This window comes from Ptychodera flava, chromosome 17 (genome assembly GCF_041260155.1).
Source record: "Ptychodera flava strain L36383 chromosome 17, AS_Pfla_20210202, whole genome shotgun sequence".
In the NCBI taxonomy this organism is placed as follows: domain Eukaryota; kingdom Metazoa; phylum Hemichordata; class Enteropneusta; family Ptychoderidae; genus Ptychodera; species Ptychodera flava.
The window spans coordinates 30,273,956-30,297,896 of record NC_091944.1 but is presented as its reverse complement, the minus strand read 5'-3'; the positions used below and the strand labels follow the sequence as shown (position 1 = coordinate 30,297,896).

The 23,941-nt window shown below is 38.6% G+C and overlaps 1 long non-coding RNA gene across 1 annotated transcript; it reads left to right on the top strand.

Annotated features, from left to right (window-relative positions):
- The first annotated feature begins 17,422 nt into the window (after positions 1 to 17,422).
- LOC139116525 (uncharacterized) lies at positions 17,423 to 21,788 on the top strand. The gene is made up of 2 exons (XR_011548328.1): positions 17,423 to 17,520; positions 21,088 to 21,788. It is a non-coding gene; the product is annotated as an uncharacterized lncRNA (long non-coding RNA).
- The last annotated feature ends 2,153 nt before the right edge of the window (positions 21,789 to 23,941 follow it).

Genomic DNA, 23,941 nt, shown 5'->3' with positions numbered 1-23,941 from the left:
CTTACATTTTCTGAAAAAGAGTTTCTCTCTTCTATACTTACATATTTTTAAATTTGAGTGTGATTAAATGTACTTTTATTTTGGCATTTCGGTTAACTGCTAAAGTCCTTTCCTATAATTGAATAAACTATTCCATTTACATTTCCATTTGTTGTCACGTCTGATGAAACGTTGCCAATTGTTTCTCCTTTGTTGTGTAATGTAGTTTCTCACTATTCCTCAAAAATCATGTCGAACGTGCTTTTTCAATCTGTCTTTGCAGCATGTGTGGATTTATTTAATATGTTATAGACTGTAAAATGGAGCATAAAATGTGTCAATATGCTTATCTAATCTTTTCGTCTATAAGCGGCTTGTTAAAACGGCCACCAGTAGAAGTGGAATCGACAAAGTACTCTGAAAAGCCCCAGACTGTTTCTGGGCTTCCCAAAGATGGGCGTAGTTCCGGCTAGCAAGTATTGCTTTCTTAAGTTATAGTTAACAGACAATTGCAGTGCTATATTAAATTCTGGCTATATGAAAGCTTGGGAAATTATTTTTTTAAATACAGCACGCTATTTTACGTATTTTGCTCTACTGTCTATCTCTATTCAACCAAAGAGAAATGTTAAAGTCATACATACATGCATATGTGCGTGACGAAACGATGTGGGAAGAGCAGGGACGTAGATGACGCATTACGGCCATATTGCTTTTTGTTGATAGGACAGGACGTAGCGGTAACTATAATGGTAAAACGAAAGTAACCGCATTCTAAAGCTTCGTCTTCAAATGGCGTATGGGTCTTGAAAGGGACAATTACCGTTCTCACGATATCTCCTAAATCACAACTTTACAATTCTAATTAATATTATTCGTCTAAAACGTTTCACCTAAGCTAAGAATTCGAAAGTTTAATAATTTTTATTCTCAACGTGCGATTTAGGAGCCAGGGGAATGGTATTAGTCCCTTTACAGCTTGAACGTCATTTTAAAGCCAAAATTATATATATTACTCTTTTTGAATCAGATTGCGGCTACTTTCGTTTTGGTATATCGGTTACTGTTACAGTCCTGTCCTATAATTTGAAATCAAAATGGCCGTTCTGTCTCCGACCTTGTGCACTTCCCACAGTTGTTCGTTGTCCCAGTGACTCGAACATTACACGAAAATGTTTTTCATCTACGCCAGTTTCTTTCTTTTTATCGCGATTGACAGTGAATTTCTGATAAAATTGGGTCGATAGCGACAATACATCAAGTTCAAATACATTATCAACCAGCTTTAACAGATTATGCGACTTCTTCCATGTCGCTCTACAGTGTGGCGTGATTGCACAGTTGAAATAAAGTAGCAGCAATGGCGCGTTAATGCCATCGATATATTTTGCAAAATTTCAAAGGGTGTGCACTGACATTACGGTACCTCGGTTTTCATTTCTCGGCTTACCTGTGATAGTATCTTGACAATGAACATCAGAGGCAGAAGGTTATCAACATATCCAATGTAATGTCTGACAGGGCATGGCAAGACAATACGACATCATGAGTCAATAAGTTTAGCGTTTAGGTGACGTGCCTGGCGGATTGAAATCATAAATCATTAACTCTGAGTTAACTATTGCAATCGAGTTCTGCTCACGCATCACAGCTGTGACAGTCTCGACATTGTACGTTTCAAAATCACGATTTGTTGCGTGGGTCGGAGGCGAAGGCAATGCTGTATTTGTCTTTTTCATGAGCTAGGGAAAATCATATACGCGATAGTGAGGGAACCCAATTTTACGAATACGCGTGCGTCGTCTTTTTCCTTCTATTCAAGACAATTTTCGGAAATGTAAGTTGCTCAAATACGCAGACTTTGATTTTCTCTGCCATTCTTACTAATCGCGGACTGAAGCCATTGCGCAGAATAAATAGTATAGATCCATTCTGTGAAGCTCACCCCCAGTAACACACTTGCCCGAATGGGTTATTTGCCTAAGGAAACTATTTTATCAGAATGCCTTTTGCTATAGCTGTGACACAGAAATACGGCACAATTAGGTAAGATCAGCAGTCAGTCATTAGAAATATAAATAGGAAAATTTAGGTCAGGCTGTTCGATAGTCATTTAGATAAGCTGTCGGTGTGTTTGTGAAAAACACACCATATACACGTAAACTAGTGAGAAAGGAATGATAAGTAAATACAAATGCCACCACGCTCATAGATCACATATGTTGTGCCTATTGTGCTCCAATAGGTAATGAATGTAATACTTCACGTTACTATGCTCACCATCATGCAGATAGAATATCTCTATTAAAGGGAATGTCCCGATTTTACTTCCAGGGAGGCGGGGCGTAGGATTTTCCATTTTCAGTATCTTTTTTCTATGGGCCAGGAGGAAATCATGGCAAAATTTATAACCTAAGAATTCTTATTTCTTTCCATACCCTCATAGAAACAGCGTTCACATAGTCTTGCACACACTATCTAATCTTGCATCTTCCCACGATCTTGCCACATGTGACTCATTAAACTGTCATTTTTCAGTCTAGGTATACACTGTATACCAATTCGTTAGCGTAGATGGCAACGCTAATGACCAGGAAGGAAGACTGGTAAAATTTTGATGGGACAAGAGGAATTTTGCCGCCTGAGGGACCGTATATGTGTCCAGTGGATCAAATTGGTAATTTCCGAGCTTACAATGGTCCGGCATTTTAGCTCTGCGGGTAAGAGCTACGCATCCAACACGATGAAAGAAGCCGGCTCAGTCCGAGAACTGCAATTATTGCAGCTAGCCCCGTGTCCTTCTGTTGCTCCGGTGAAGTTTTAGAGCAAGTATTGGACTAGGTTTCCCAGCTTGATAAATAAATTTTGCTGACCGTTGGTCTTCTACCATCTCAGAATTTTGGTTACACTGTAGTTCAGCAATAATCTGAAGGTTGTGAAAGGCAAATGGCAGACAGTGACAGACAGTCTAGACGATCATCGTGATACTGATGGTTCAAAAGGTGTTTGATGACATAGGCAGTTGGGATTTTTTCTTTTCTCTTCATTTACTTATAGTGCCGCATACCATTTGCAAATTAACGTATCATGACATTACGGAACAGTTACTGTTCGACTGAGAAACCAAAAACAGATTTCTCGAAATATTACTGAATACTGATCAACTAAACCGTGCAGGCCGTAACTTATCTTGTCTCGATGCAATCGTTCCGTAACGAGAGATACAAAAATTACCGAGTTGTCAAAGCTTGTATGGAACTTAAGAAGCAAGGACCAAGTCTTTGACATTTCGTGGTCAATCATTGACAAAGCATCGAGCTACTCTAGCATAAGCAAGCGATGTAATCTTTGTATATCAGAAAAGCTGCACATTATCAATGCTGACAAATCTTCACTGTTAAACAAACGCTCTGAGTTGGTATCAAAATGTCGCAACCTAAACAAATATTATTTATCCCAATCATATATGTAATAGTGTCAAGCTAGTAATCCTTTCACTTCTTTATGAGAAGTGCAGGATGCATGAAAATTAAGTAACATATTTCATTACTTTGTACTTGAAGTAATTTGTTTATTTATAACGCTCTGCTTTGCATCAAGCACTGTAATTTCCTACGAGGACATATGTATATTTCGATATATATATATATATATATATATATATATATATATATATATATATATATATATATATATATATATACACAATATTCAACTAGATTTAGACACAAGGGTAATACTTAATTAAAAAAAAACCATTTCTGTGTCCACGGAACAAAGTGTCAATCTCTCTATGCAAATGCATCAACAACAAAATGTCTATATTCATGAGTTTGACGTTATTTTTTGCTTGACCTTGTGTTTACTACTTGCCAATAGCAGCCATTTACGTTCATCAACGTCATTTATTTGTATTTTCAATACTCTATCGTGCTTTGTGACACTGTAGAGTTCACATTCTGTCTACTGGACTGTAGCCTGCACAAAATTTTAAGACACACCTAATTACCATGTTTGGCAGTTGGGTGCGTATATAGTCGGTATGGTTGAGTACAATATGTCCCTTAAACATAAATATTATGTCGCCCATGACTTCAGAGAATATGACACTGAAATGTTAAGTTGGTCCGATCACCTTACGATATAAGTTCTATAGTTACCCTTCAGTCAATGCATATACCTGTGTAAACCATAAAACAGTACAAATAAAAGCACATTTATGTAAGTGGTCATCAATACACAATTGTTTGTTATCCTGTATGTCCAAACCAAATATTTAAAAGGCAAGAGTTTACGAAAAGCCTGCACATTGTATTAAGAACAATAGTCTATGTATGTTTTGTATTAAAGGGGAAGTTCACCAAGGATGATTTTTACATATGTGGTAGCTCTGTGGTCATTTACCCAGGAAAAACTATTTTCACCATTTATAACTCGCAAGATTTTTTACAAAAAACGATAAAAATAGTACAGGAAGTTGCCCATGTAATTTGAATCATGGGAAAAAAGCTCCAAGCTTGGAGCTTGCATAATGTGATATGGAAGGGACCATCTCCGGACGGGTATGGCCCCAACATTGTCCACTCACAGTAACACAGTAGTAAATAGCAACACAAAATCTGACAGTGGAAAGTTTATTATAAGTGATTCATCGTTTATGCAAGGATACTCAGTATAAACAAAAGTTATGTAAATACGCACAGCCTGGTTTAAGCATGGGTGAGTGGATAATGCCATACCCATGGGAAAATGGTCCCTTCCATATCACATTATGCAAGCTCCAAGCTTGGCGCTTTTTCCCATGATTCAAATTACATGGTCAACTTCCTGTACTATTTCTATCGGTTTTTGTAAAAAATCTTGCGAGTTATAAATGGCGAAAATAGCTTTTCCGGGGTAAGTGACCACAAAGCTAGCACATATGTAAAATCATCCTTGGTGAACTTCCCCTTGAACGAGTCAGGAAAGATTTGTTCACGCGAGTTTACTTTGTAAGACGGGGATGATTGCATGAAGGGATATCCTATATATAAAGACTGAGCTGGTTGGGTACAAACGAGAGATCATAAATATGAGTATTCTCTGAAAATATGTGGATGAGTCATGGAACTCAAGAGTCTAACCTACATAGATAAAATTTTTACATGTGGAACAGTTTTCAGTCAAATGATAAGACAGTTCCTTGTAATAGGATTTTGGCACAATTTCGAATGTCACTGGGGTAGCAAACATTTACTCGACTATCACAAATTACTCACCTAGTTTATTCTTGCAACAATACTTGTTGAAACATGAAATTTTCCTTTGATACGGCACCCTCTGTTGATTATGTCATCGAAGGTATTTGTGAATAGTCCGTCTGGTATAAGTAAAAATATTTGTAAATATTCAGTATTCCTAGGAAGACGAACAGACACACCTACATAAGTTTTTGTAAGACGATTGTGTTCGTCTAGTACTTTACTCTGACATTCCCTTGAAAAGCAAACCACATCTCAGTTTCAAGTTTAGTATTCAAGATGTCTTTCTTTTATATCTGTCCCGCCGAGGTCTATCGAGTCTTAAGTTTCTAAAAGTTTCTTACTATAAAACTTCTATCACCCGTCTTTCATTCAGCATATCGATAGTCTTTCGGCATGGCAACTTATATAATATCAAAGCAGTGTTCATTTGAAGGGTGCTCATGGCAGTAAAGTGACATTTGGTACCAGGCTCAGTAACTGCTAGACAAAATATTCGCCCAATGAGTGTGCGCTGAACTTCGCATGACCTTAGTACACTGATAACATGCATGTTGTATTCAGATATTAACGTGCTTTATAATCAAGTTGTTCAGAGTACGTGACTTTCCCATGTCAAAAAGAAATAAAAAATACATATGTACATGGGGAAATGTCGGCTGGTCAAGAAAAGGTGGTGACTTTTTTCGTGAAGCGGAATTGGGCTGTAAAGGTGTATTTGATGGTGCATTTATGCGATGTGTAAGCGACGTGTAGTATGGCCACCAGCAGCAGTAGAGGAAGCTGAGTGAGAAGAACTGAGTACACACATACGCTCGTAAAGTGAAAGATGAATAATTCTTATTCTAAACGAGTGATTCTGGAGCTAGGGGATTTGGAATGATTCTTTCAAGTCCATACGGCATTTTAAGGTGAAGCTTTAGTATATTACTTAAACCATAGAGAAAGATAGATAGAGTGGCAACGGGTATTGTTTAAGGCGTGAAGCGGTTACGTAACCCATCCATGTTCGCCTCGCCTCAGGTTTGCTCTCGCCTCTCTTTTCCGAAGAGTGCCGACCATGAATCCTTCGGTAATTTTCGGATTTTCGCCAATTGTTAAGCGAAAGTATGTTCGGCAAAGTTTGTGTTGTTGTTGTCGTGTGGTGCTGAGCAGAATTGACGTGCTGGCGAAAACGGGAGTGTTTTGAGCTTCAGGAAAATGAGTTTTACCGTTTTAAAAATTCCTCTCATATTTTTATGAATATATAATGAGTGTGTTTGATCCAAATTTGAAAGTCTTTTATCGATACTGTCTGGTTTTACTCAATGGTTTACGGTCAGTCATACCGTCTTTTACACGTGCGTCAAGGAAGGACATGTTTATGAAACTGCTGGCGTGTTATGTTTTGATTGGCGTGAAGCAGTGTTTCTGGCCTGAGAGCTCACAAAGTAACTATGGTTGCTACGCGACTGGCAGTACGATGCCATCTCGTCGTATTTTTTCGCATAATCTAGTGTAATTATCAACCACAAACAAAGCTTCCAAAAAGTTTAACACCTTTGAAGCTCATTTTAATATGAAAAGCCAATAGTCTACCGAGACGACCATGGAACAAAAGGCATGCAAGTGTTGCCACTCTGTCTATCTTTCTCTGTGATTACTCTTAATTCGGCAGAGTACTACTACTTTCATTTTGGCAGTACTGTTACAGTTCTGTCCCCTAGTTGAAAAAACAAAAACAAAATGACGGTACAGTTCAGACCGACTGCACTTTCCACAATATTTTGTAACCCTAGAGATTCTAAAAGAGATTGCAATGTCTTGTATCCACGTCAGTTTCTGATTTTTGATCACAAGTGCCGGTGAACTCCGGAATCAAGACTAGAAGAAAGCCGATCGGCGACGATAATATCTAGTTCAAATACATTGTCCGCCGGCAGACGAATTCTGAAGGCCGCTCTCTTCGTTTCGTTCTACAGGAAGCTGCAGCTGTATAGTTGACACGGAACAAAAGGTAAAATGGCGGGCACGAGTTGAAGCCATACTAATATTTTGCAATACTTAAAACGCGACAAACGCTGACATTACGGCAACCAATACCCCCTTTCGTTTTCGTTCATCATCTTACCTCTGAGAGCATCTTGACAGTGAACATCAGGGAAAATCACAACATATCCCACGAAACGTCTGGCAGGGCCAGACAAATTCGAAATCACCAGCCACTGAGTTAGGCGTTTCAGTTACGTGGCCTGATGAAATGGTTCGCAGACCATTATATTAACACTGAATTGACTGTGGAGAAGGAGTGTCCGCACATGCGTAAAAGTGGAAACAGTAATATCATAACATGTTCGAGTATTTGTTGCGCAGGCAAAAGCAATATCACATTCGTCATAGGGAAATATAACTTCAGAAAATACGTGTCGGTTGTTTCCCGTTGTATTTGACTATTCGTGCCGATTCAAATCGTTATTTCTGGGAAATCTGAATAAATAGTGAAGTATGCTATCCTCTTGGATCTCCTCAGTCATGACGTTGAACAGTGTCTCAGATCTCCTACCCGAGCGTCATGTACCGCCTCAGTTAGCTTGCTACTCTCAGTTCAAGTGACAATATTCAAATATACAATGAAACAAACATTTTATTTCAGTGAAAAAGATGTAAAGAAGATGTATAGTTGTGTGTCGTTGCGTATGGCCTGTAAGGCCAAATGAAAGATGGTTGTTTCCCGTAGCCTGTCTTCGATCGGATTGATGTTAAGGAAAATGGCCGGGTACTCTATTTTTTCTAATCAGTTTGCTGGACGAGACCCAAATGAAAAAAAAACGCGATTTCTTGTATTCACAGTTCAGTCAACGTCGTTCAAACGTTCACATGTTAACAAAGAAGCTATGATTCGATGGTTTGATAGATATATAAAAAAACTAAATGAAACATTAGTCAGGGCTTAGACCGAGGAGAATTAGGTCACTCTGAGTTTGAGATACTGGTCAGAAAATAGAGAATTATAACAGCAATCAAAATAGAAACCGCTATCTGTAATTATATGTAATTTACAAATCGAGCCATGTTGGAAGTTAAATCTTAACCCGTATAGCTCTTTATTATTGATTAACTTATTGATTTCGCTATTTCGGTGACTTTACCAGTTGACACGAGTAAAAAGATTACAAAGGGCTCAACAAGGAAACTTTACGAGAAAGGCCCACGTAGGAAAAATTAAAGAAGAAGAACTTGCGGTGAATATAGCGAAGGAAAAAATAGATAAAAGTCAAAGGGCCATATTTAATGATAGAAAACGTACAAATATGCTCCACATTGTTGTAAGCAGCACGGCTGCAATTGAAAATAATATTGTGCAAGTCAAAATTCATGACACAATGCACATCATTGATAACTGAAGTGCATCGGAATAGCCCTAATGCCAGATTAAAGGTTATCAAAATTTCGATTGCGCTGAGTATTAATTTCAATACTTTGGTTAGCGTGATGTATTGATAAAGCATATTGTGTCGGGCAGTATTTTACAGTAAAGTTGCAAAACATACAGGGACCATTGTTACATGTCGGGATAATAAGCATACATGATAAATCATCAAACTCGAGTCGTGTACCTTTGATTATATGAAATATGAAACGTCAAGCTTTACATCAAAGGTGAAAATAATTAAAGTTTACATAGGGATCATGAAAGGCACTTAAAAGTAAAACATTACAATGTATTCCTTGAAATTTGATGCTAGCATAAATTCGCGTCACAGTCCGAGTCGCAGCAAGGATTTGTTAATCTCAATAAAATTTACAGAGACTGCAAATATTTGGTTCGCTACAACGCTCCTTCGTTGATTTGCATTGTAGATTTCAGTTGCATTGACTACTTTTCTGAACAGTCCAGAAAATGTAAAACAAAACGAAAAAATGTAAAAAGAATCAGTAATTGTAGGTACTTAGACAAGAAGACCTTATGCAAATAAAAAAGGGTTTCTCAAAAGACACTTTTGTTCTTCAAGTCAATTGCCTTGAAGGCTATTACTACTCAGTAGAAATCTTTATTCAGCAAACATGAACTATAGCTTTTTCTAAAGCAATTTCAGCCGAAACGTTTTACACTTCTAACTGTCGACATTATTACTCTGCCCTTTTGTCGCAATTTCAGGTCGGCCTTTTTGTCTGTCTGGAAATGTGTTCTCGTTAAGTCTGGTTGATTCATAACTGTCTCAATTTGACGGTAGAATAAGACAGTAAAGTGACAGCCGGCCCCGGATGCCACTGTCCTTTCTTGACGTTAGCACCCTGACTGTCGTTGCTATACGTGCATGTTCGTTCCGCGCATATCATTTCTTCGACGGCCGTAATTTCCCCTTTATCAAAGAAACAAATTGCCACCGTTTCTTCTGGAATACGTAATATGAACCATAGTGAAAGTTCGACGAAGCTTAAAGAAAACTGTAGACAGTACAGCTCTTCAAAACAACGAAGGAAAGTCAAAAACTGGGCTGAATGAACGAAGGGAGAACCGTGACGTCAACGTTGTCTTATGTAATCTGGTTCTCCGTAATATGAGCACTACCGGCAGTTAAATGTTGAACCTACAAACACAGAAATGTGATAGTTCAAAATATTGAATAGCGATTAAGAGGTACTAGGGAGGAAAATCATTTTTTTCAAGATGATTAATCATCTTAAAGGAAGGTTTTACCACATTTTTCTAGTTAAGTCAGAATCGTCTACTTTCGTTTTGATGTTACAGTTCCAATGCAGTCCTACTCTATAAATGGAAGGCAAAATGAAGGTTTTGCTCTATGCCATTGCACTTCAACCTTTCCGTAGTTCCAGTGACTCTAACATAACATTTATTTCGAAATGTCTGTAATCCACATTAGTTTACCACTTCAAGTCGCGATTGAAAATAAATAACGAGCGAATAAGTTTACCTGGTGAAAATGCAAAATCCTAATTCGTACCATGGGATACTAAGGTTTCGCACTGTTGAACAAACAATAAAATGGCGGCACTCTGCCATTCAAGCGATGTATACTTTTCAATATCTCAGAAACATATAAAAAAAATCGGCAACGTCAACTTTTCTTTTATTTATCAGCTCACCGGTTATGTTCTCTTGCAAATGAACAACAAAAGCAGAAAAATTCGAAATCATACGCTAATGAGTGACGTGGCCATAGAAATTGGCTCCGAGATCATCAGACTTTGTGTTGGCGGTTGCGAAGGAATTCTGCACATGCGTCCAGTGCTATCCTTAGAAGCCGGGTGCCGGGTAAACAACCCGGCTGTTTTGCATTTTTTCCCGGCTACTTTTAACGTCATTAGATTATTTAATAGACCTGTAATTTCGGGATTGCACTGCCAGCTGTTAGACGGCGCGGCACACGTACGATTAGCAGTTTCGCGACCCCTTTCCCCACAAGGAACTGCACAAACACAAAACAGTTTCTAAATACCCGTTTGTGGCTTTTATTTGTTAAATTGTGTGATTGGCTGATGGACGCGCCTATGTTGTTGTCTTTGTTACGAGAAGTGTAATTGGTTTGACTAGTGTAAAGGTCATCTTAGGTCATGATTTTTAACGATGGCGTCAAAAAGAAATGTCACTGGCACCTTGCCGATGGAATATTTTTTCCCGAAGAAAGCCCGTTCGAAAGGTATACTTGATTCAAAAAATATATTTAGTTTATGTATGAAAAACTTCAATTTCGCTGAATTTGTGAGAAAAAAGCGCCGAAAAGACAGGCATGTGTGTTGCCGACCGTTGCCGACCGGCGCATCATCGTCACGGCTTCACCGTGGCGCTGATCCCCTGTTGCTTAAGGTAGTATGCACCTCGAAAGTGAAAGACTTAAGGGGAGCAGACCCACATTCGCAGACACTTATCTTTAACCTGATTTTTCACCATTAAAATGAATCTTTAACCCGACATGTAGTATATGTTTGGGTAGCTCGACAATTGAAGATTATAAAAATTGTAAGAATATTTCAAAACCTGTTTGCGTGTGTTTGTTTTGCTCAAAAATGTGTGTTTTTGAGTTTTTTCACTTAAAAAAGTGTAAGTACGAGAGGGTGATGGCCATTAGTGAGCCGTTTACTGCAATCGATAGCAGGGTAAGGCGTGTAAAAAACCGTGTCTTGATTTTTGATACTCTGCTTTGTTTTTGCACAATTAGCCTTGAAAGTGAGAAGTGGTGGATTCTGAATAAATTAACGGCTTTTGTCCACGTTTGTCACGATATCTTTTGTTTCTGGAACATTATCGGAATTCTGAGACACAAATTTGTAGAAACACTCACTAACTACAACCTGTGCAAAGATGAGGCTAATCCGTCAAAGTGGCGCCAAGTTACACTCTCCAGAAGTTGCGATACATCGCCAAAAACGGAACGGAGTAAATCGCAGAAATGTGTATGCGACCCTTGGAGTCGCACAAAGTCAGCTAAAATTCCGGTTCGCTCACTTTTCGGTGGAAATTCCTAGCCCATAATGAAGTACGGACTTTTTACACAATTGTCTGAATTTGTGGTATGAATGAAATGATACATGACGTGAAAATTGGAAGAAAATGAACACTGAAACGGCCAGTTCGCGGCGTAAGCGTTAGGCTTTATTTACACAACTGTCATTCCGAGCTAAATCTGGGGATAATCTTCTTGCTAAATACAAACTAGGGTATTAACTGTGCCCTGTAGTGTACCAGTTAAAATTTGATTATCAAGCGAAGAAATGGCTGGCTGCGTATATACTTCGTAAAAATTATGTGATTTTGCATGCCAAGTCCGATGACATTGTGTTTTCCTCTCTTTTGGTTGCGCAATCGTCACCGCGTTTTCAGCTTCCTGTCCGGAGAGAGACACGTGACAATGAATTTACAATTTCGTACATACCGACAAAGACGAAGTTCATTCAGACGCCGTGTTGCGTACGTTAGCTTTTACGTTCCGTACTGCATATTGAAGTACGACCAGTCACCACAGTCCGCCTTGAACATGGCATGGAGCTAAAAACGGACCGCTACATGAACGCGGTTTCCCACCTCAGAAGCACCAGTGCGGGCTAACTTTGTGTTGTGCCAGGTTAGAACCCATCATTAGGCTAAACTAAATATAACACCTGACAATATCGGTATCTAAAACGATTTCCTAATAGCAAGATAAAAAGTTGGCGAAAACTGAAATAAATCGATTCTGACACGAAACTTGAACAATTCTAAAGCGACTTGTTTCGGCTTCGCGAGTGCCATGGAGGCGAGTACCTAAAACAGATGTGAATCTGTGACCACGCTGATATCAAATTGAATGCGTCATTCTAAAATCGCGACGGTCGAATTTCGTACAAGTAATGAAATGCGTGAAACTTCAGTCAAACAGTTGAATATCGCGTTGGCTGATATGTGGAAACGAGCATTCGTCGTTCTCCGGTGGCGACTGTCCGTTGAACTACTATAATAACGACGATAGACTGGCCAGCAGCACGGTGTTATTCAGCGTGATTGACTTTATCCACAGGAAAAAGTAGTTGCTGATTCGAACTAAGCACGTTCATGGTTGTTTAATTTTTTTCAAGTTCATGGAAATTATTCTATCATTTTCAATTTTGGTTTCTTTAAATTTACCGCATAAGTTTATAATTACCTAATAACAATTCAATCGCAATGATTTTAAAGCTATACCGACATGAATTTGTGCTGTGAAATATCGCATACTTTTCAATCGAGATTGATTTCGACCCTGGACTTCGACTCACTTCATGAGCAGTCCGCCAAATAAAAGTTCAGTTGATCGAGACAAATTATGTCTGCTGTATGATTAGCTCCGGTACAGATTAAAAACAAATCATGGCATCATTCTAATGTAATATAGCAAAACTGTACGTGCGTTATCCGCATCACGTTCCCTCTGTGCCCGCATAGAATTTACAAAACAATAAGCTCACGTTTCCAAACCGGGCAGAGCAGACACCGGCGCGATTTTCTTGTTATAAAATTTCGAACTATTGCCATATTTCTAATTTCTACAGAGAGGAATGTTGCTCGCCCAACTGTCGAAACAAAAAGACGTCGCAACCATTTTCACAAAAAAAAAGAGAAGAAAACTTGTGGTGACGTACAGGAACGTAATCTTCATTGCATGCTTTACGTGTAAACCGTAACGTAAGCGGGGCCGGTAACAGTTTTGGTTGCCGGATTTCACTGGGCATTTGCAGACGTAAAAAAATCATCTGACATTTTTATCATCAGTCGCAATTAGTTCGGAGCGGGATCAATTTTGAATGTCGGACTTCATTAGGTGCAGACAAACATGTAAACTGTTATCAGAAAAAGACGTAATTTTTGGATTTTCGGAGTAGCCTAGTTTGATTGGGGCGGGGTCAGTTTTGAATGTCAGACTATACTTTGCATTGAGTTCACGTCATAAGTTAGCGGACACAAATGTACGTTTTGGTTTTCGGCGGCGATTAATTTTGAGTGCTGGACTTTATTTGGCAAACATGTAAAGACAAAGACCTACTATTTGGATTTTCGGCCGTTATTTGTTTTATACGGGAACAGTTTTATTAAATACGTGTCATAGGAAAACGAGGTAAAAATAACGTAAACTACAACGAGCAGCCTCTCTGTTGTGCGCAAGATGTATCACAAGTTTTTATTCGAAGCTCAGTTTAGTCATAGACCCTCTAGAAAAACGGGACAGGCAACTTGTTGAATGAGTAAGCGTCTGCGTTACATGCAGTCCTCGCTTGCGACCATTTCCAGTTTACACCTTTTCAACGCATCGGAAACTGGAGTTTTAAGCCTGACTGTAACTCTGACAATTTTAACTGTTCTCTCATTCCCGGCCATATGCTTGATAATTTCGCTTTTGTGGACCATGCTTTGCAATCGACGGCTACCTTCAGCATGTTCAGTAGCCGCGACATACTTCCTGCCGGCAGCTGGGAAGAAGACTGACGCATGCGCACTCCTCCGGACGGAATTAACGTAATCTACTTACGCTCTTGAGATAGCCTTGACTAATCTGGAAACCGTTAAGACATAAGAAAAACACGGTACGCGAACGGCCTACAACGTTCATTTTTGTTAAAATCTAACTCATTTCCGAGTATGTTATGGTTTCAAACTTATCGTCCACTCAAAGGCCATATTAGACAGATTCAAAATTTACCATAAAACAAAAAATGACCAAATCACTCAAGGAAGGTGGGTCTACCCCTTAAACTTTTGCTCTAACTTTCCTCAAGGATTCGTTCAATCATTCTCTTTCAAAATCAAGATTAAAAATAGGGGGTCACCGTGCAAATTTTGGTAGACCTACTAGAGAAACAGATTACCCAAGATTTACCGATATTAGAAATTCAAAATAGCCGCCATCCCTGTGTTAACTCTAAGAAGAAAAATAAAAATTTTCGAATTTCGAAGAACTAAGCCGGTGAAAAGTTTTCTTTCACCAAGAGCTTTAAAATGAACCCCCACATGTGGTATATCATAAGAGAATTGTAAAAGTTTGAGAGTCCGAATGTCTGTCCCCGAGATGCGTTCTACATTAAGACAACAGGACAATACGTCGTGGATTCCGGCATGGGTTCAATTTCACTGCGCCTCTCCATGTTCTGTTGGGTTGCCCGACAGTGTATTTCGATGGACCCTCTGAATCATTTTTTTCACGGACTCGTGGAGCAAATTTGAAAGAAAATAGAGTTGTTTCCTTCCGACGCCTTGCTGCATATCTGCTTTGATCAAATTTGGGGACAGCGAGACGCGATGATCGTGCGCGGTTTGTATTTCATTCGTTGCAACATTTCTGTCAATCACTCACTTTGTGTCATAAGTTTCAGAAACTATCGCTAGCCTGAAAATTAGCAACGTAGTAAGTTCATAGGCACAGCTGACATGGTAACGTGCCTCTGACTCGACGATGCCGATTTTTCAGACTACACTCAGAGAATTTGAAACTTTCCACACAAAATGAGTGATTGGACAGAAATGTTGCAAAAAATTTAATGTTAAGCGGGCACTCATCTCGTCTGGTTGTCGCCTAAGCTCGCAAACATTTTACTATTATCGTTTGCGTATAGAAAACTCATGAAAAAATGCGTAGAGACTCAATCCAATGCGTAATATTATTACGCATTGGATCGACTCTCTACGCATTTTTTCATTGTTATGAGTTTTCTATATACGCATTTTTTTCGTAAATGCGAACACTGTTACAATGAATTATCTTACCGGTGTTTTTCTTAATAAAAGCGAATGTGTTTTGATTAGAATAGAGTGAGTTTGATGGTTTTGGGGAACTACCATGTGGTAATGAAGAATGGGAAATGAGCAATGAAATGAGCAGACAGCGGGTGATTGAAGATTAAATGTTACATCTTCACTGCAAATGAAACCATAAGTGTGTCATAAATAATACAAACAAAACAAAATCATATTTAAATTTGTTTTGTTGTATGTGAGCCACGTCTAAGACACGCAACAAAAGTACTGTAAATGTCACCTCAGATGCCACCAGAGAACACCATTTCCACTCCAAAATTTCATTTTTCGCCTTGCGAGAGGGGGGACACCCTCCTCTCGCACTCTCCCCCCCTCGTTCGCTACGCTCACTCGCCGCTCGGTCGCTTCGCTTCCTCGCAGTCCACCCGTCTACTTTCTTAATTTACTCGGCTATTTTATATATAAGGACAACACTGGCGTCAAAACGACGAGCATAATAAGTATAAAAGATGTTTGCGCAAGCAGGAGGCCAACATAAGGCTGTATTTCTCTCTACTATGATTTACAAAAGCCACACTAGCGTGAGCGAGGGGAAATCCTACCTTGGCAGTACGCATTCGTCGTTCGTCCCCTGTTCGACCAACACTATTGGCCAGAATACGTAAACCTGTTTTTTTTTTTCTCAGAAATCTGAATCAATGGCGAACTCTGTTATTACTAGGAATCATTGAGTCATGCACAGAATAGTAAGTCGCATCTTGACCTTTAATGCGAACGTTACAGTGGTACTGTAACGCCTTGAAATGATGACATTTTGACCTTTTACCGATATTTAGGATCTTATTACTTTGACCTTTTACCGACTTTCATAACTTGTATAACTTTTATGGTTTTATTACTCTTTCACGTTGTAAGTACACGAGTGACATTACGTGCAATGAACGTATGTCACATGAAGTCAAAACGTGATATAATTTTGATGCAATGTATAAAAGCCAATGATTTTGATAGTTCGAGGAGAACGTGAGACAGAGAGAGGAGAAATTGAGACATTTTGGGAGAGTCTTTGCTGATCGATAATTGTATCCTGAGTACGGACTTGGTGCCGCTCTGCCTTAGTAATAAAGATCTGAAGTGGTGAGTTAAACTGACTACTTGGTGTACGTTCCAGTTACTGAAAGTATTACGATTCCCCGTAGTACCTCTCGGTTGTGTGACTTGGAGTGAGTGACGATCCATCGACAATTACAAGTTACGAAAAGTCAGTCGTAACAGTGGTACCACAACGATTAATGTGGTCGATGACCCAACAGAAGAATTAGTTCATCAAAGTGAAAGTGCTGTAAAGAAATAACATTTTTATTTTGTCGCTTGTGCTAGGTCAAATACAAATTATATGCACCCCCTGTAACTTGCTTTAGAGCATTATATACTTATCAGAAAATTACAGGTAATTATTTACAAGATCAACTGTAGTGATTTAGCATGAGCTTTTGAAGACAGCAGTTCTACATAAACCCCAGTGATTACCACTTAGATCATTGAATACGGCTACCGGCCTGTCACATATTTAAAAGAACACAAAGTCTTCATTCAAAAACCTGACGGCGTTTTGAGATATAACGGCAAATGTGCCAAGTGACTTTATTCTTGTGTTATTTCTTTTTCTATTATGGCGATTTATAGGCCCCCTTTGTGGTACCCATACCATATACCATGATCATTTACAGTGTAATTTGAGATCGATGAACACGATGTAGAGGGTTTATCCTTAGAATGCAGTAGCAGCAAGCTAGATTCCTTTAGTTCCAACCGCTAGGAGGTACTCTGATGCTACGTTCGCCGTGAATAACTTGTAATGTGCTAACGCAAAATTTAAAATAACCTTGCATGATGCGTAACCCAGACACTCGAGAGGCTGTTTCAACTAAGCCTAATTTTTATTCATTCTCTTGAGGATAGCCGAATAAACGTTTATTCGCTTGAGGGCGTTCTACGAGTTGGTGACCCTCTCACAGTACACGCTGTAATTTTTCATAGGGCACAGCACTGGGGACACATACCTCTTATTCAAGGACAACTCTAAAATCAAACAAGGTAGGCGCAATTTACATCAGAATTTGCAAATTATTTGTCATACACTCTCTTGGAAACAGAACCACTGTTACGTTTAATTTAAAGACGGTGGGACCTTCAGCTCCTTTGCTGTATGACGGATCGGTTGCCGGCCATACAAATGATTGTTTTCTGGGTCAACCGGAAGAATGCAACCCAATGGCATAAAGTTTGTCGTTACAAGCTCTCTGGGAGACAACTGGATGAAAACGACTATTTTTGATATTGTCAGTTTGAAGTAGTACAACAAAAAAGTTCAGTTTGTTGTTGTTTCATCTATACGATGACATTGTACCTGGTTCCTCAGCAAATACTGACATGATTTGTTCATGACCCAACATACAGTGCAGCGAAGCAAAAGAATATAGGCCTTTATTGTTGACGAGGAACACCTATTTATTTCCAGATTGATACCAAATTGTTCTAGAGACTAAAATTGTAATGCCATTTTGATTCGGATTTTGATTTTCAAACCATTTAACTCTTTGAAGACGCATGTTTTATCTCCCTGAAACTATGACATCAGGCACGTATCACGATATGAAGTCCAGACTTTATCCTCGTTGGCGCCATATTGAATTACAACATGAAACTGTATGGGGCAATGCAGACTAGATTGTACATGTGTTCTCGGTATGATTTATACATCAACCTATCATATTGTGGCTAAATGGGTAACAATAAAAATGTGTAACTTCGCCCTGATCCGACTTCCCCGCTCCATCTTCAAGTTTAATCACAGTCACGTGTGATCTATTCCGCTCTCGGACTAAGCGCCCATAGACGTGTGTGTATATATGCCTGAGAAAAAACCAAGTCAGGAAATCAAATGGCTATTTTTGTACAGGGATTTAGCTGTGATATCGCAGCGGTACTTGTGTGGCGTTGACCCCAATGACCCGAGCGCGTTCGATACACGCCACAAGTACGCTGCGATATCACTGCTAACAGGGATTATGCCACCATGTCATCTTCGACGTTCGATTTTACTGTGAAAAGTAGCAAGTTCATCTATCATGTAACCGTCGATCGTTCCCTATCATTCTCAAAATTCATACCTGGTACTTAATTTGCTTCAAAAACGCTAGTTTTCTTGTGATTTTCGGCCGAATTCGACGGGCACATCGCTAAAACAGAAGAGTGAGCAACATTCGGGTCACCTCACAGTGGACGTTGGGCACCTCCACTTTACTGACGTTAGCGCCGCGTACCCATGAGGGATGACTGGAAGGTTGTTCATGCCTTATGTTTTGGCGAGGTGTCTTCTGAACTCGGCCAAAAATCACACGAAAATTCACACCTGGCACTTCATCTGCTAGCAAAATGCTCATTTCGTGTGACTTTCGGCCGAGTTTGAGAGACACCTCGCCAAAACATGAGCGTGAGCAACATTCCAGTCATCCCTCATGGGTAGGCGGCGCCCAACGTCAGTAAAGTGGAGGTGCCCAAGAAGTGACTGGAATGTTGCTCAGGCTTATGTTTTGGCGATGTGTCCGTCGATTTTGGCCGAAATCACATGAAACGAGCGTTTGAGAAGCAAATTAAGTACCAGGTATGAATTTGTAGAATGATAGGGAACGATCGACGGTTACATGATAGACAAACTTGCTAATTTTCACAGCAAAATCGAACGTCGAAGATGACATGGTGGAATAATCCCTGTACAAAATAGCCATTTGATTTCCTGACTTGGTTTTTTCTCAGGCATATATATATATATATATATTATATATATATATATATATATATATACACACACACACACACACACACACACACACACACACACACACACAAAATGTATACAATGTGCCCTCCCGGTTATCACCATAATGGCTTTATGGCAACCTCTGAACTTGGGCACAGAGAGTACATATATATATATATATATATATATATATTATATATATATATATATATATATATATATATATATATATATATATATATATATATATAATATATATATATATATATATATATATATATATATATATATATATATATATCAGAGGTTGCCCTAAAGCCATTATGGTGATAACCGGGAGGGCACATTGTATACATTTTGTGTGTATATATATATATATATATATATATATATTATATATATATATATATATATATATATATATATATATATATATATATATATATATATATATCTATGGGTGCATAGTCCGAGAGCGGAATAGATCACACGTGACTGTGGTTTAATTGTTCCAAGTGTAGCATTTTGCCGCGGTGCATTGTACGGTGGATAAATGCAACAATATGCCGCAGCGACAACTCACACACCTCCACTGAACCATTCATCGTTATCAAATGTGACTCAGACCAAACAATACTTATTTTGCCCTATTATTTTTTTTTTGGGGGGGGGGGGGGTGGTTGAAGCAGCGGCGAATATTTTTTACAAATCTTACCGAACAATATTATGTCAGTGAATACCGAATAAATACTTATCATTAGATAGAAGCAAACAATATTTAAATAATAAACATTTAATAATACACATTTTTGTCCTGCATTCGCCCGCTAAAAATACCATTTCATATAAGTAGAAATTTACCTTGTTGTGTAGTACCTAGAAATCTGTATTCACAAATTTAAAATATTTAAAATATATGTAGGCTTGCAGAATGTCACATTCCACGGTAGTGTAAATTGTAAAGGTTGAAATATGTTGTTGCTTTGCTTCTTTAATTAGCATCAACGTTACATGGAAACAACTAAGGTGCGTTGCACATTACACACTTTTTACTAAACACCACTCTTTTGCAAACATTCATTAAGTTTCAGTAATTAGTTGACCCAACAAAGAAAATATCAGTAGTTTATTTTTTTAGCAATACAAGTTGCAAGTTTGGTAAAAGCGGTGAAATGTATGCAAATTTATGCAAATAAAGTGATTTCCTGGCCCCTTTTTCTCGTTTCAAACAATTCAGCAGAATATATGTTCTCATTTTATTCTTTAAATATCATACAAAAGTGACAATTTTTTTTGGCATCGAAGTTCTTATACTTGGAATAAGAGTTATTTCAATTTTGCGTATCATGATCGAATATCAGTCTCGCAATTCTCGCAATTAAAAAATGAAACACACGTAAAACAATTTTATTTCCTACATACTTGTTAAGTCAATTTTCAAATGACATATTCGATTCTGTAATATAGAATCAATGTTTTCAATTATATTGATTTTTCCCTAAAGCTGAAGTTGTTGTCAGTGTTTTACCCGCAATATGTACCCTACATCCTTTGAGTAAATTATTGCTATCATATTATACTTTAGATTTTCAGCTATTTTGAAGATATATAGTATGGGGAGTTGTAACGTCATCCTTAATGAGAAATGTTGCTTTGAATAAGTGTTGGTTAAATGCGATGCCATTTTAAGAAAATATGAAACCTGCGTTTGCACAATTGTCTATCACTGCATGTTGAAGTGATTTTAAAAAGTTCTGACGGCCTTTTCATCCCCTAAAAGTACTCAGAAGGGAATTCAAACTACTACATTGTTATTGATATATTTTCTTTTTGTCAAATAGGCTAATTCTAGACATCATGGCAGCCTCAACCAGTCCCGGTATGTCCATCGATGAATGTCGTGAAGAACTTGTGAAAATATACGATGAGCTTAGCCGCACTGACACAAAGCGTGCCAAGACGTACATGAAGTCCATGGGTGTACCTCAAAAGAAACTAGAGACAGCTGGAGATAGCAGCGACGACCTTGCTGATTTGACTTTGAGCCACTTTCAAACGGTATCAGAATGTAAAAAAGCAATGCGCTTAATACTCGAAAAGATTCCACGACATGACCTTATCGCGAAATTTCAACACTTCTTCTAACCATAAAGGAGTGAATGCTTTACCAACATGCGCTCTGCTGTTTCTAGGTGCTCTCTTAGTTAGAATTATGTATCTCACTGGAACAGCTCATCGCTATGTGTACATGGAACCTTGATGCAATCGTTCGGAAAATGTTATTCAAAAGACTACACCAGAACTGATGATACACAACCAAATGAATGCGAGTTTAGTTTGACGAAGAAGCTCTATTGGAAAAAGACGATTAAGAGACACTTGCGTCACACATTCAAGGTCGACATATTCAGTGACACTTTGACTTGAAAAAAATCATTACAGTCGATCACTACATTCCAGGAAAAAAACTTGCTTATGAACATTTTTGTGAGTATTTGAAGTACTGTTCTTTGAGCATTAATAAATTTTTGTTCTTGATAAAGATGATGATTCATTCATTTTCCATGAGCGAGCTTATAATGTATTCCAAGCTCAAATTCCAATAGAAGTTATGACTGCATGTGTATGTATGGGAGGTGTTTGCCAAGTTTGAATATTTACGTTTAGGAGGCGTATCTTTTCACCAAAAGCTTTCACAAGTACTATCGCCTTAACGGTTTATAATACCATCATTGTGGTTGCTGTTAAAGGGATATAGACTATAATCCTATTTTGATTTTTAAGGGATTTAGATATCTATTATTTACAAAGAACAATACTGTAGTGTTTCAACACTATCTCACATCTGTTCACTTCCATCAAGTAAACATCCTTGAGTCAATATACTGACTTGAAAATCACATTCCACAGATTAAGTAGCATACACAATAAAGTAATCAGTTCTAGTTTAGATATCAAGCCTTCAACAGTGTCTGTCCCTGTGTCCAGACACATCACACACAGACACATCACATTGGCGACGAGGATTAGCAAGAAAGTCGAAAAGAAACTTGTAGAAATGAAAGAAAATGATATAATCGAAAAGGTCGAAGGTCCAACCCCGTGGGTCTCACCGATCGTAGCGGTTCCGAAACCAAAAGATCCGAACGATATCAGAATAGTCGTGGATATGAGACAACCAAATAACACATCACGCCAACGATAGACGATCTTATGCATGATCTGAACAATGCGACGGTCTTCTCCAAACTCGATCTGAATCAAGGTTATCATCAACGTAAACTCGCTCCAGAATCAAGATACATTACTACGTTCAGTACACATGTAGGTTTACGTCGATACAAACGCCTCGATTTTGGAGTTACATCGGCATCGGAGATATTCCAAAATACAATACGCGAGGCGCTTGAAGGTCTACCTGCCCTAAACATCAGTGACGACATACTGGTATACGGCAACAGAGATACACATCTCGACAATCTACGCCGAGTATTTCAACGATTACGCGAACGCAACCTAACGCTGAACAAAAAGAAATGCGAATTCAATAAGACAACACTTCTATTCTACGGAACGAAATTCTCAGACGAAGGAATATCACCAGATCCTGAGAAGGTAACTGCAATCAAAGACGCGGCACCGCCAACAAACCCAAGTGAGGTAAGAAGTTTACTTGGTATGGTTAATTATTTCAGTCGTTTCATCCCCGACTTAGCGACGACTACACAACCGGAAAGACAGCTAACGGTAAAAGACGAACCGTAGAATGGACGGGAAAACACAAAGACGCACTGAATACTATCAAAGGAAGACTTGCAAGTGATACAATTATGGCACATTTCAATCCAAAGAAAGAGACCGAAATAGTGGTAGATGCAAGCCCAGTTGGCAGCCAACGAGCAAACAGATGACGCTCCACGAGTACTTTGCTATGCAAGCAGATCACTTACGCCAGTCAAACAACGATACTCGCAGACCGAACGAGAAGCACTCGCAGTAGTATGGGCCTGCGAACGATTTCATTTGTATGTGTACGGCCAGAAATTCAACATTATACTGATCACAAGCCGTTAATCCATATAAACAACAATCCAAATTTGAAACCACCTGCTCAAATTGAACGATGGGCATTGAAGTTACAAGACTACGACTTCACTCATCACTACAAGTCATTGCCTTTTTTGATACGCCCTTGTCAGAGGAAGATTCCAATTGTGTAATGATGAGGTCATCGGCCCTAGCTGATCGGCAGGTCACGTGCTAAAAAACTGTCTATAACTAGATTATCTTTAGCACTGTAGTTTAAAATTTAATTGTTAGCAGAATTTTCCGAGCATTGTTGAATAATTGAATGTTTGTTGATAACTGTTCGGAATTGCTGTATAACATTAACGATTATTCGTTGTGTTTGGCTATAAAGATAGCATCGTCTCAGATGTCGTATCTAATGTCCTTGAACACGCACATGAATTTATTAAATCTACGATGGCAGCGAACTATTGAAATTCCTCACCTTAAATATTTTTCACAACCCCTCCTTTCAAACGATCTAGTCCCTGTGCAGAAGGCTGTAAGTAATTGACAAAGTTGCGCGTCGATCTTTCTTAATCATTGTTGTAAGTATACATCGAGAAAACGAAAGATCGATTTCCGCCACTTTCGCCCTTTTATTAGAGAGTTCAAACAAAAATCATC